This window comes from Balaenoptera ricei, chromosome 1 (assembly GCF_028023285.1).
Source record: "Balaenoptera ricei isolate mBalRic1 chromosome 1, mBalRic1.hap2, whole genome shotgun sequence".
In the NCBI taxonomy this organism is placed as follows: Eukaryota; Metazoa; Chordata; class Mammalia; order Artiodactyla; family Balaenopteridae; genus Balaenoptera; species Balaenoptera ricei.
This window is the reverse complement of record NC_082639.1, coordinates 118,847,527-118,858,932: the sequence shown is the minus strand read 5'-3', so window position 1 is coordinate 118,858,932 and position 11,406 is coordinate 118,847,527. Positions and strand designations below refer to the sequence as shown.

The 11,406-nt window shown below is 43.0% G+C and overlaps 1 non-coding gene across 1 annotated transcript; it reads left to right on the top strand.

Moving 5' to 3' along the window:
• Positions 1 to 8,720: 8,720 nt before the first annotated feature.
• Positions 8,721 to 8,855, top strand: LOC132354765 (small nucleolar RNA SNORA70). Its single transcript, XR_009499398.1, has one exon. It is a non-coding gene; the product is annotated as a small nucleolar RNA SNORA70 (small nucleolar RNA).
• Positions 8,856 to 11,406: the final 2,551 nt, after the last annotated feature.

Genomic DNA, 11,406 nt, shown 5'->3' with positions numbered 1-11,406 from the left:
AAACTCTTAGAGGAAAACGTAGGCAGAACACTCTGTGAGATAAATCACAGCAAGATCCTTTTTGACCCACCTCCTAGAGAAATGGAAATAAAAACAAAAATAAACAAATGGGACCTAATGAAACTTGAAAACTTTTGCACAGCAAAGGAAACCACAAACAAGACGAAAAGACAACCCTCAGAATGGGAGGAAATATTTGCCAACGAAGCAACTGACAAAGGATTAATCTCCAAAATTTACAAGCAGCTCATGCAGCTCAATATGAAAAAAACAAACAACCCAATCCAAAAATGGGCAGAAGACCTAAATAGACATTTCTCCAAAGAAGATATACAGATTGCCAACAAACACATGAAAGAATGCTCAACATCACTAATCATTAGAGAAATGCAAATGAAAACTACCATGAGGTATCACCTCGCACCAGTCAGAATGGCCATCATCAAAAATTCTACAAACAATAAATGCTGTAGAGGGTGTGGAGAAAAGGGAACCCTCTTGCACTGTTGGTGGGAATGTAAATTGATACAGCCACTATGGAGATCACTATGGAGGCTCCTTAAAAAACTAAAAATAGAACTACCATATGACCCAGCAATCCCACTACTGGGCATATACCCTGAGAAAACTATAATTCAAATAGAGTCATGGGGCTTCCCTGGTGGCACAGTGGTTAATAATACACCTGCCAATGCAGGGGACACAGGTTCGAGCCCTGGTCTGGGAAGATCCCACATGTCATGGAACAAATAAGCCCTTGAGCCACAACTACAGAGCCTGCGCTCTAGAGCCCGTGTGCCACAATTACTGAGCCCGCGTGCCACAACAACTAAAGCCCACACACCTAGAGCCCGTGCTCTGCAACAAAAGAAGCCATCGCAGTGAGAAGCCCACACACCGCAAGAAGGAGTAGCCCCCACTCCCCACAACTAGAGAAAGCCCGCACAGCAACAAAGACCCAACGCAGACAAAAATAAATAAATAAATTTTTAAAAAATATAACAAAAAGAGTCACATACCACAATGTTCATTGCAGCTCTATTTACAATAGCCAGGGCATGGAAGCAACCTAAGTGTCCATCGACAGATGAATGGATAAAGAAGATGTGGCACATATATACAATGCAATATTACTCAGCCATAAAAAGAAACGAAACTGAGTTATTTGTAGTGAGGTGGATGGACCTAGAGTCTGTCATACAGAGTGAAGTAAGTCAGAAAGAGAAAAACAAATATGGTATGCTAACACATATATATGGAATCTAAAAAAAAAAAGGTTCTGATGAACCTAAGGGCAGGACAGGAATAACAACACAGACGTAGAGAATGGACTTGAAGACACGGGGATGGGGAAGTGTAAGCTGGGATGAAGTGAGAGAGTAGCACTGACATATATACACTACCAAATGTAAAATAGATAGCTAGTGGGAAGCAGCTGCATAGCACAGGGAGATTAGCTCGGTTCTTTGTGACCACCTAGATGAGTGGGATAAGGAGGGTGGGAGGCAGACGCAAGAGGGAGGTGATATGGGGATATACATATGCGTATAGCTGATTCACTTTGTTATACAGCAGAAACTAACACAACACTTTAAAGCAACTATACTCCAATAAAGATGTTAAAAAATAATGTCTACCGGGAATTCTGTGGCAGTCCAGTGGTTAGGACTCTGCACTTTCACTGCTGAGGGCACGGGTTCAATCCCTGGTCAGGGAACTAAGATCTCACAAGCCACACAGCCAAAAAATAAATAAAATAAAATAATAAAATGTCTACAAATAACAAATGCTGGAGAGGGTATGGAGAAAAGAGAACGTCCTACACTGTTGGTGGGAATGTAAATTGGTGCAGCCACAATGGAAAACAGTATGGAGGTTCCTCAGAAAACTAAATATAGAATTACCGTATCATCCAGCAATCCCAATCCTGAGCATATACCTGGACAAAACTATAATTCAAAAGGATACATGCACCCCTATGTTCATAGCAGCACTATTCACAATAGCCAAAACATGGAAACAACCTCAGTGTCCATTGACAGATGAACGGATATAGATGTGGTAAATATATACAATGGAATACTACTCAGTCATTAAAAAGGAACAAAATAATACCATGTGAAACAACATGGATGGAACTAGAGATTATCATACTAAGTGAAATAAGTCAGAAGGAGAAAGACAAATACCATACGATATCACTTATATACGGAATCTAAAATATGGCAGCAATGAACCTATCTACAAAACAGAAACAGACTCACAGACACAGAAATCAGACTTCTGGTTGCCAAGGGGAAGGGGGGAGGGAGAGGGATGGACTGGGAGTTTGGGGTTGGTAGATGCAGACTATTACATTTAGGATGGATAAACAAAAAGGTCCTACTGTATAGCACAGAGAATTATATCCAGTCTCCTGGGATAAACCATAATGGAAAAGAATATTTTAAAAAGAATGTCTGTATGTATAAAACTGAGTCACTTTGCTACACTGCAGAGATTGGCACAACATTGTAAATCAACTCTATTTCAATGAAGGAAGGAAGGAAGGAAGGAAAGAAAGAAAGAAAGGGAGAGAGAGAGAGGGAGAGAGGGAGGAAGGAAGGAAGGAAGAAAGAAAAGGCATCCAGATTGGAAAAGAAGAAGGAGGAGGAGGAGGAGGAAGAGGAAGAGGAGGAAAAGGAGGAGAGGCTTGAGTCCGGCTTGAAAAAGGGAAAGTATTTAATAAAGAACAGAGCAGGAGGAGAGCAGAAGACATGGAAACAGGGTGTGAAGAGACATTAGTCTGCAAAGTGTCTTCAGGGAACAGTGAGGAGATAAGCTTGCAGGATGGAGTCCCTACTGGAGCACAGGGGTGATAAGACTACCAGCAGATCTGGAGGCAGCATAGGAGGCCTTGACATGTGGCTGAGATGACCGCGCTCTGTGGGAAATGTTTGAACTGGGATATGACCCAGGGTGCTAATTCAGCAAGATTACCCTCCTCCCCCCAACCAAAGAAAAGAAAAGAAAAGAAAACAGCATATGTTTCCTGACCCTTTTATTTAAGCTACAATTGAAAAATGGCACTTAAAGCAAATGATTGGATTTTCCATATTATAAGAGCGTGTGGAGAGTTGAGCGGACGGTCCTTGCGCTGTTCTCCTGCACCCACAAATAAAGGATGAGAAACACAGAAAAAGCTGCAAACAATTATGCCTCAGGATCGTGGGTTCCAAAGTACCTCCACCCTGCTCACTTCCAGATGCTAGTTTCTAATTTTTTTTCTTTTTTTAACATCTTTATTGGAGTATAATTGCTTTACAATGGTGTGTTAGTTTCTGCTTTATAACAAAGTGAATCAGTTATACATATACATATGTTCCCATATCTCTTCCCTCTTGCGTCTCCCTCCCTCCCACCCTCCCTATCCCACCCCTCTAGGTGGTCACAAACCACCGAGCTGATCTCCCTGTGCTATGCGGCTGCTTCCCACTAGATATCTATTTTACGTTTGGTAGTGTACATATGTCCATGCCACTCTCTAACTTTGTCTCATCTTACCCTTCCCCCTCCCCATATCCTCAAGTCCATTGTCTAGTAGGTCTGTGTCTTTATTCCCATCTTGTCTCTAGGTTCTTCATGACCTTTTTTTTTTTTTTTTCCTTAGATTCCATATATATGTGTTAGCATACGGTATTTGTTTTTCTCTTTCTGACTTACTTCACTCTGTATGACAGACTCTAGGTCCATCCACCTCACTACAAATATCTCAATTTCGTTTCTTTTTATGGCTGAGTAATATTCCATTGTATATATGTGCCACTTTAGCTTTAGGCCTTCTCATTGGCTGACAATTTGAGTATTATTTATGTGGGCCATTAGTTTTGTTTGATTTATTTGTTTGTTTGTTCATTGGTTTGTTTTAGTGCTCCATAATGGCAAAGAGAATTTAGTTTAGCTGCTCCACTGGAAATTGATTTTAAGACCTTCACTTTTACCCTTCCAAACTTAGATCTCTGTTCCTAAATCTGGGATGACTTTTCGTTAACTATCTATTTAAATCACCAAGTAAGCCCAGCTGTTAAAGTTGGAGATTGTCTGCTCGACTAAATCTACCCTGTCATTGTAAATGATCTCGGTTCCTCTTTATAAAAGCCACATTCTTAAGATAAGATGACACAAGGGTTGTGAGAAGACTATGGAAACATTTGGAAATGCAATATAAGTAAATATTTTATTTTCAGATCTCTCTTTGAAGGTGTAAAGATTTTAAGCAGCTTTGTAGCTGCTTAAAAAATAAAGCTTCCTCCAGACCCCCCACTAGTGTGCTTAAAAAAAAATAAGGAAGAAAGAAAGAAAAATACAGATGTGCAGTGCACCCAGGTGCATTTGGGCATTTAATTCTTCTTCCCAGGTCCTGGATCGCCCACTTGGGGCTTTATGTGTGAGATCTCAGTTTCAGTTACCCGAGACTTTGATTAGCATAACAGGTTCTTCCCTCCACACTCTGATGTTGTCTTTTGAAGTACACACAAAGGGAGTGACACAATATGTTTTTTAAAAATTACAAGCGTTTCAGGATAACTAGCAAATTAAATGTTCAGGCCTTATCCAGATCCAGCTTTAACAGTTTTCCACCATTAGCAACTGCCCCATTCCCTTAAAAGGTCTTGTAATCTCTTTTATAAATCCCTTGACATCAGCAGCTGGCCCCTCTCCACACCACTCAGAGCATTTTTCCTGAAACAGTGCTGGAGGGGCCTCAGAATTTTCCACCTCTCTGAGCAGCCGGGCTGTGCCATTTACTGGCCAAAGGCAGGCTCTGTAATTTGAGCTCCACAGACATGATAACACTTTAACTGCAGCCAAGCTTAATTCAGAACAAATGTGCCTCAAGTCCATACCTTTTTGCAAAAGCAGCCCAGTCTAAGATCTAGAGCAGTGACAGGGTTGAGGTGAGGGTGGGGTAGGATTGACTGATGCAAATCTGACTGTCCAGACGGACGTGCTGGGCACATTACTAATGTGTACTGGGGCCCAGTTACCTGCCTCCTGGTGGCCCCGCGTCCATTCCTGAGACAGAGGCATCATTCCCTACCACTCGTGTCCATCCACCCCATATTCCAAGAAAGGTCCTTAGCAAGCCTAATGGTGGAATGGAGTATTCTAATTACTCAAATTTTCTGGTTAGTGGGAAGTTACCATGGATCTAGGGTTTACCAGTGAGAAGAAGTCTATGATTTAAAAAACGACATATTTCTGAACAGGTATTTGTACACCTGTATTCATAGCAGCGTTATTCACAATAGCCAAACGGTGAAAACAACTCAAATGTCCATCAAAGATGAATGGATACATAAAATGTGGTGTATACATACAATGGAATATTATTCAGCCTTAAAAAGAATGAGATTCTGAGGCATGCTACAACATGGGTGAACCTGAGTACAACACACTAAGTAAGCCAGTCACAAAAGGGCAAGTAGTGTGTAATTCCATTATATGGGGTGCCTAGAATAGGCAAATTCATGGAGACAGAAAGTACAATAGAGATTACCAGGGACTGAGGGGAGGGGAGAATGGGGAGTTATAGTTTAGTGGGTATTGAGTTTCTGTTTGGAATGATGAAAAAGTTCTGGAGATGGATAGTGGTGATGGTTGTACAACAATATAAATGTGCTTAATGCCGCTGAATTGTATATTTTTAAATGGTTTAAGTGGTTTTTTTTTTTTAAAGAAATTCACGTTCTTTTATTTATTTATTTATGACTGTGTTGGGTCTTCGTTTCTGCGCGAGGGCTTTCTCTAGTTGTGGCAAGCGGGGGCCACTCTTCATCGCGGTGCGCGGGCCTCTCACCATCGCGGCCTCTCTTGTTGCGGAGCACAGGCTCCAGACGCGCAGGCTCAGTAATTGTGGCTCACGGGCCCAGTTGCTCCGTGGCATGTGGGATCTTCCCAGACCAGGGCTCGAACCCGTGTCCCCTGCATTGGCAGGCAGATTCTCAACAACTGTGCCACCAGGGGAGCCCAAAGTGGTTTTTTTTAAAGCATGTTTCTGAAGATATTGTATCTTTAAACAAGGTATTTGGGTTTCTTGACTACAGGGTCACTGCTGCAAATATCAGTGACCATTCTGCTGATGAGCAGAAAAGCTCTGATTAACCAGATCTTCTAACTGAGATGATCTTAAATCGTCACACATGCACTCTACTTTGTGACACTTCAAGTTCTTCTGGAGGCTAGTTGGGATATTAAACAGACAAAGAAAATGACACATTTTGAAATATTAGAATACTTGAAACACCTTGAGACCATCTCATACCCTACCTCAAGGCAGTCTTTACGGTTATTTCCATGGAAGTTTTGCCAGATTTTAGGACTCAAAGGGTTGTGTGTAACTGGTTTCCACCTAAACATCAAGGGTAGGGTTAAAAAGACTCTTGCATTTCCCAGCCGTGGGAGATGGATGTTATTGCATTCAGTATGCATTTGCCGAGTGCCTACTATATGCCATTGTCATGAAATACATAATTTATTCAACAGATATTTATTGGTTGCTAATTGTGTGCCCTGTGAAGAGCTCTGGACAGTAAAAAGAATAGATGAAAAGATTCCTGTTCTCGAGGAACTCACTCTGATCTATCAAAGAGTTAAGACTGGTATTCAGATAGTACAGACATAAAGCAGCAAAAGTAGGTACACAGGTCATGTCATAAGGGTTCAGAGTGCGAGAAATCACTCTGTATGGCAGCCAGGGATGGGTGGTAGTGGGTGGTAGTGGGTGGTAGGTTGTGACGTAGGGAAAGCTTTGTGGAGGTGGCAGGATGTGAGCTTGGCATTGAAGGCTTATATTACTTCCATGGGCACGATCAGCAAAGGGCATTCCAGGCACAGGAAACAGCCAGTCAGACTTGCTAACCATCGCGTAATGTACTTGAGGCTGCAGTGCCCCACTTCCCAAGCCTCCCCGGCAGATGCATCTTGAGGTTACCTGAGACTTCTCTGTGGTCAGTCAGTGAGTCCTGCTCAATTGTCTGCTGAGTTCTGCAGTCCCCAAATTAACTCCAGGGGACTGGCCACAGAAATTCCAAAGGGGATGAACAGGACTGGCCAAGACCTCCATCCTGTGGCTTTGTGTCCTTGGACCAGAGAATGACAAGGGTCCCAACAAAGGGCTTTTCCTCCTGTTTTAGCCAAGAAGAGGGAAAGGAGATAGAACAAGCAGTTGCTTGTTTCAGGACACAATTCTTTATAGAAAAGAAAGTAATGTCATGCTCCGGGCAGAGAATGAAGCCTGAACTTTTCTACAGGCTGGTCTTACACACTTGTGCACGCACATGCACATGCATACACACACATACATGATTTCAGGGGCAAGAAGGAATTGCAACACCTCTGTTCTGCGCTCACCCACAGCCCACACCACAAGGCCAAAGGATAAAATCCTTTATTTCACAACATAAATCCCCCAAAGGGATTACACATTGACCTCTGAGAGTCATACTCTGATAGAGCATGTTTTCTTGACGTTTGCTTCTGTGGAGAGAAGGTGGGCCTGGTCCCCCAAGGAGGGGAGGGCAAAGCACACATAATGCTCTCCTGCCACATGCTAGGAGGTGTCTGGCACTGTCACTGAATTTATCTCATTTAATCCTCACAACAACTCTGGAGGTTGGGGATCACTGACTCCAGTTGCAACTAAGAACTAAGGCTTCAAAGTCATGCCTATCTGTTTCAAATTCCAGGCAGCTTCCAAGAGTGGGAAAAAATGTAGGAAGAGGCAAACTTTTCCAAATGCACTTTTCCAACTTGCCCGAATTTGACCTGATGTGTGTGTGTGTGTATATGCAAACACACACACAGGTGTAGCAAAGACACAAGTATGCGCTCAGCCATCACGCTGCCTGAGTTTAAATCCCGGCTCCATCACTTAGGAGCTCTGTAATCTTGGTAAGATAACCTCTCTGTGCCTTTCCATCTGTAAAATGGAAACAAGAGTGGCATTTACGATATTAGAGATATTCTTCAAAATAATACGGGACGGAGAATTAGGTATGGATATAGATAAAACAAGAATGCCTGTGAAGGGAGTTCCTTAGCTTTCCAGTGGTTAAGACTCTGCGCTTCCAATGCAGGGGGCACGGGGTTTGATCCCTGGTCGGGGAACCAAGATCCCACATGCCCTGTGGCATGACCAAAAAATTAAAAACTTAAAAAAAAAGATTGGCTATGAGTTGATAATTATTGTACATGGGGGGGTTTATCACATTCTTTTGGTCTACTTTTGTATATGTTTGGAATTTCCCATTAAAAAAGTTTTAAGCAGTATTACTCACAAGAGCCCAAAGGTGGAAACAACTCAGATGTCCATCAACAGATGAATGGATAAACAAAATGTAATATGTATAATACATACAATGGAATATCATTTGGCTTTGAAAAGGAATGAGGGACTTCCCTGGTTGTCCAGTGGTTAAGACTCCGTGCTCCCAATGCAGGGGGCCCGGGTTAGATCCCTAGATCCCACATGCTGCAACTAAGAGCCGCAACTAAAAAAAGATCCTGCGTGCCACAACTAAGACCCAGTGCAGCCAAATCAATCAATAAATAAATATTAAAAAAAATTTTTTTAATAAATATTTTAAAAAGCTAAATCGATCAATAAATAAATATTAAATATCAATAAATAAATACTTTAAAAAATAAATAAATATTAAAAATAAATATTTTTTTAAATATTAAAAAAAAAGAATGAAGTTCTGCTTTCTTCCCCTTGGGGGCCCAGTGTGCAATGGCTGCAAATAGCAGCCTCCTCAGTAGTGTACGCGGCCTATTGCCTGTACGGGCTGCCCTAACGGACCTTGGAGACAGCCCTTTCCAGTGGACATTCATGACTGGCATGGTGTCCCCAATCTAGACTCCAGACAGGTATGCGCAGTGCCTTTGGAAAGCTCCAGGGCACAGTGGCCAGGGTTCACACTGGCCAAGTCACAATGTCCATCCGCACCAAGCTGCAGAACAAGGATCATGTGATTGAGGCCCTACGTAGGGCCAAGTTCAAGTTCCCTAGCCGCCAAAAGATCCTCATCTCCAAGAAGTGGGAATTTACTAAGTTTAATGCAGACGAATTTGAAAACATGATGGCAGAAAAGCGGCTCATCCTGGATGGCTATGGGGTCAAATACATCCCTAATCACGGCCCCCGGACCAGTGGCGGGCCCTGCACTCGTGGGAGACTTGGCACTGTCCCCTCCTTACTCACGCCCACCAATAAATCCTACTTTCCTGTCAAAAAAAAAAAAGGAAAGAAATTCTGGCACACACTACAATGTGCGTGAACTTTAAAGAATTATGCTAAGTGAAATAAGCCAGTCACAAAGGGACAAATATTGTACGATGCCACTTATATAAGATACCTAGAATAAACAATTTCATAGAGACAGAAAGTAGAATAGAGATTGCCAGGGCCTGGGAAGAGGGAGGTAATGGGGAGTTATAGTTATTGGGTACAGAGTTTTTGTTTGGGATGATGAAAAATTTCTGGAGATGGGTAATGGTGATGGTTACACAACATTGTGAAAGTACTTAATACCTCTGAATTGTACAGTTAACATGATTAAGATAGTAAGTTTTATGTATATTTTGCCACAATAAAAAAAAAAAAACAATGAGATCATGCACGTAAAGTACTTAGAGTTTTGGGTACATCGTAAACTCTCAATATTAGTTATTATTATCAGATGCACATCCAGTCTCTTAGAGACATGTTCTGGGACTGCGTTGCATTGTCTGGCCCCCAGGATTTCTCTTCCCAGACCCTGTGTCCAAACCTGTGCATGTCTGTATTACCTGGGTTTGTCTAGCTTGCAAAGCCCTCTTGTTTTTATTCTCTCATGAGAGAATCCTCATGAGAACCTTCTGAGAGAAGTGTGAGTATGGTTCCCATTGTGCAGATAAGAAAACTAAGGATCAGTCAGGGAGTAAGTTATGGGGTTTTTCCAACAGCAGGTAGGCAGAAGCCAGGTCTAGAAGGCAAGCCCTCCACTCTTACTCCACACCTTCTGTGCATTCCTTCTCTTTAGTCCTTGACTCCCATACCCCACTCCACTGTAAACCTATCCGCCTGTGGCTCCTTTGATGGGAGGGGGCTTCTGGAAAGAGGCACTCCTGCAAAGCCAAGACCGAAGACTTGGTTCTTTGCCTTCATTATGGCCCCTCAGGGGGAGTGAGGAACTCTGTAAACTGGGAGAGCAATGCCCTCCCTGAAAGGTTTCCAGGGATCCCCCTGCCCTAATGCCCCTCTCGAAGCAATCGCAATCTCCTTCCCCACACTTCTATCTTGCTTTACTGACCCAGTCCCACGTGACTTCCCTGCAAGCCGAGAAGTGAGATGTCTGATACTGCCCCCAACAGAGTGATAGTGTTGTTTTCCCAGCGTTCAGAACATCTCAGGCTGCCTCGACCTCTACCTCTGGCGTTTACAACATAGGAGACCACTTTTCTCCATCCACCACACGGTCTCTTTACAGTGACACCCTGGTCTCTGCGTTTAACCTACATACACGCACCATTGGGACAATGGACTAGACCCCACTGACCGGCCACCACGCTCTGTCTGCTCGGGAGCAGAGACTAACACTCTGAACAATTGTGCCTGAATCAGAATTGCCTTCACTATCCTCACAGCCAAGACTCTTCCCCTCAGTGCTCACTCTCTTTCAGTCATTGACTCATTCATTCATTTCTTCAGGAACGACACTACATGCACGCATTTCATCTCCCTACCCCAATGACTTGTTGTGAACCAAAATATCACCCACAGCTTGGGTGTGGAAATGAATTGTCAGGGAAAACTCATCTGTGCCTGAGAATACTATTGACACGACCGCCCGTGTTTCAACGGGACTCGTGAGTGATACTCAACATTGCTGAGTAGGTCTGGGTTATCCTGTGCTTCATAGCTGTTATTTCACACACAGCTAGACTGCTTGGGATGGTTACAAAAAAAGGTTATCCAATCTTTCTCCAGATCCTGCTCCTAGTGTCGTCTAGGATCATGGATTAAGGAGACCTTGTGAGATTTCCACCTCCAATTTATTTCCTGAGCTTCATTCTCCCCTGTGGTCATTCACAGCTCTGACATCACCTCCATCCCAGCCGTCTTGCCATACTTGCTCCTGGTCATGCTAAGCTCTATGCCCAGGACGGGGACACTTTTAAAGGTTCCAGGAAATAAGAATCTAGGCTGTTCTATCATTTCCCATTTTCCTTATTATTTAGAGCGATTTTAATAAGCTGGAAGAACCTGTTTGGTTTCCATCTAGGCCCCATTCTCTACAGCTAAGCGGTCTCTGGTGCCCTCAAGGGGCAGAACCGAGCAGTGGCGAACAACTCCACTGACAGACAAAGCCAGGAAGCAGCCTG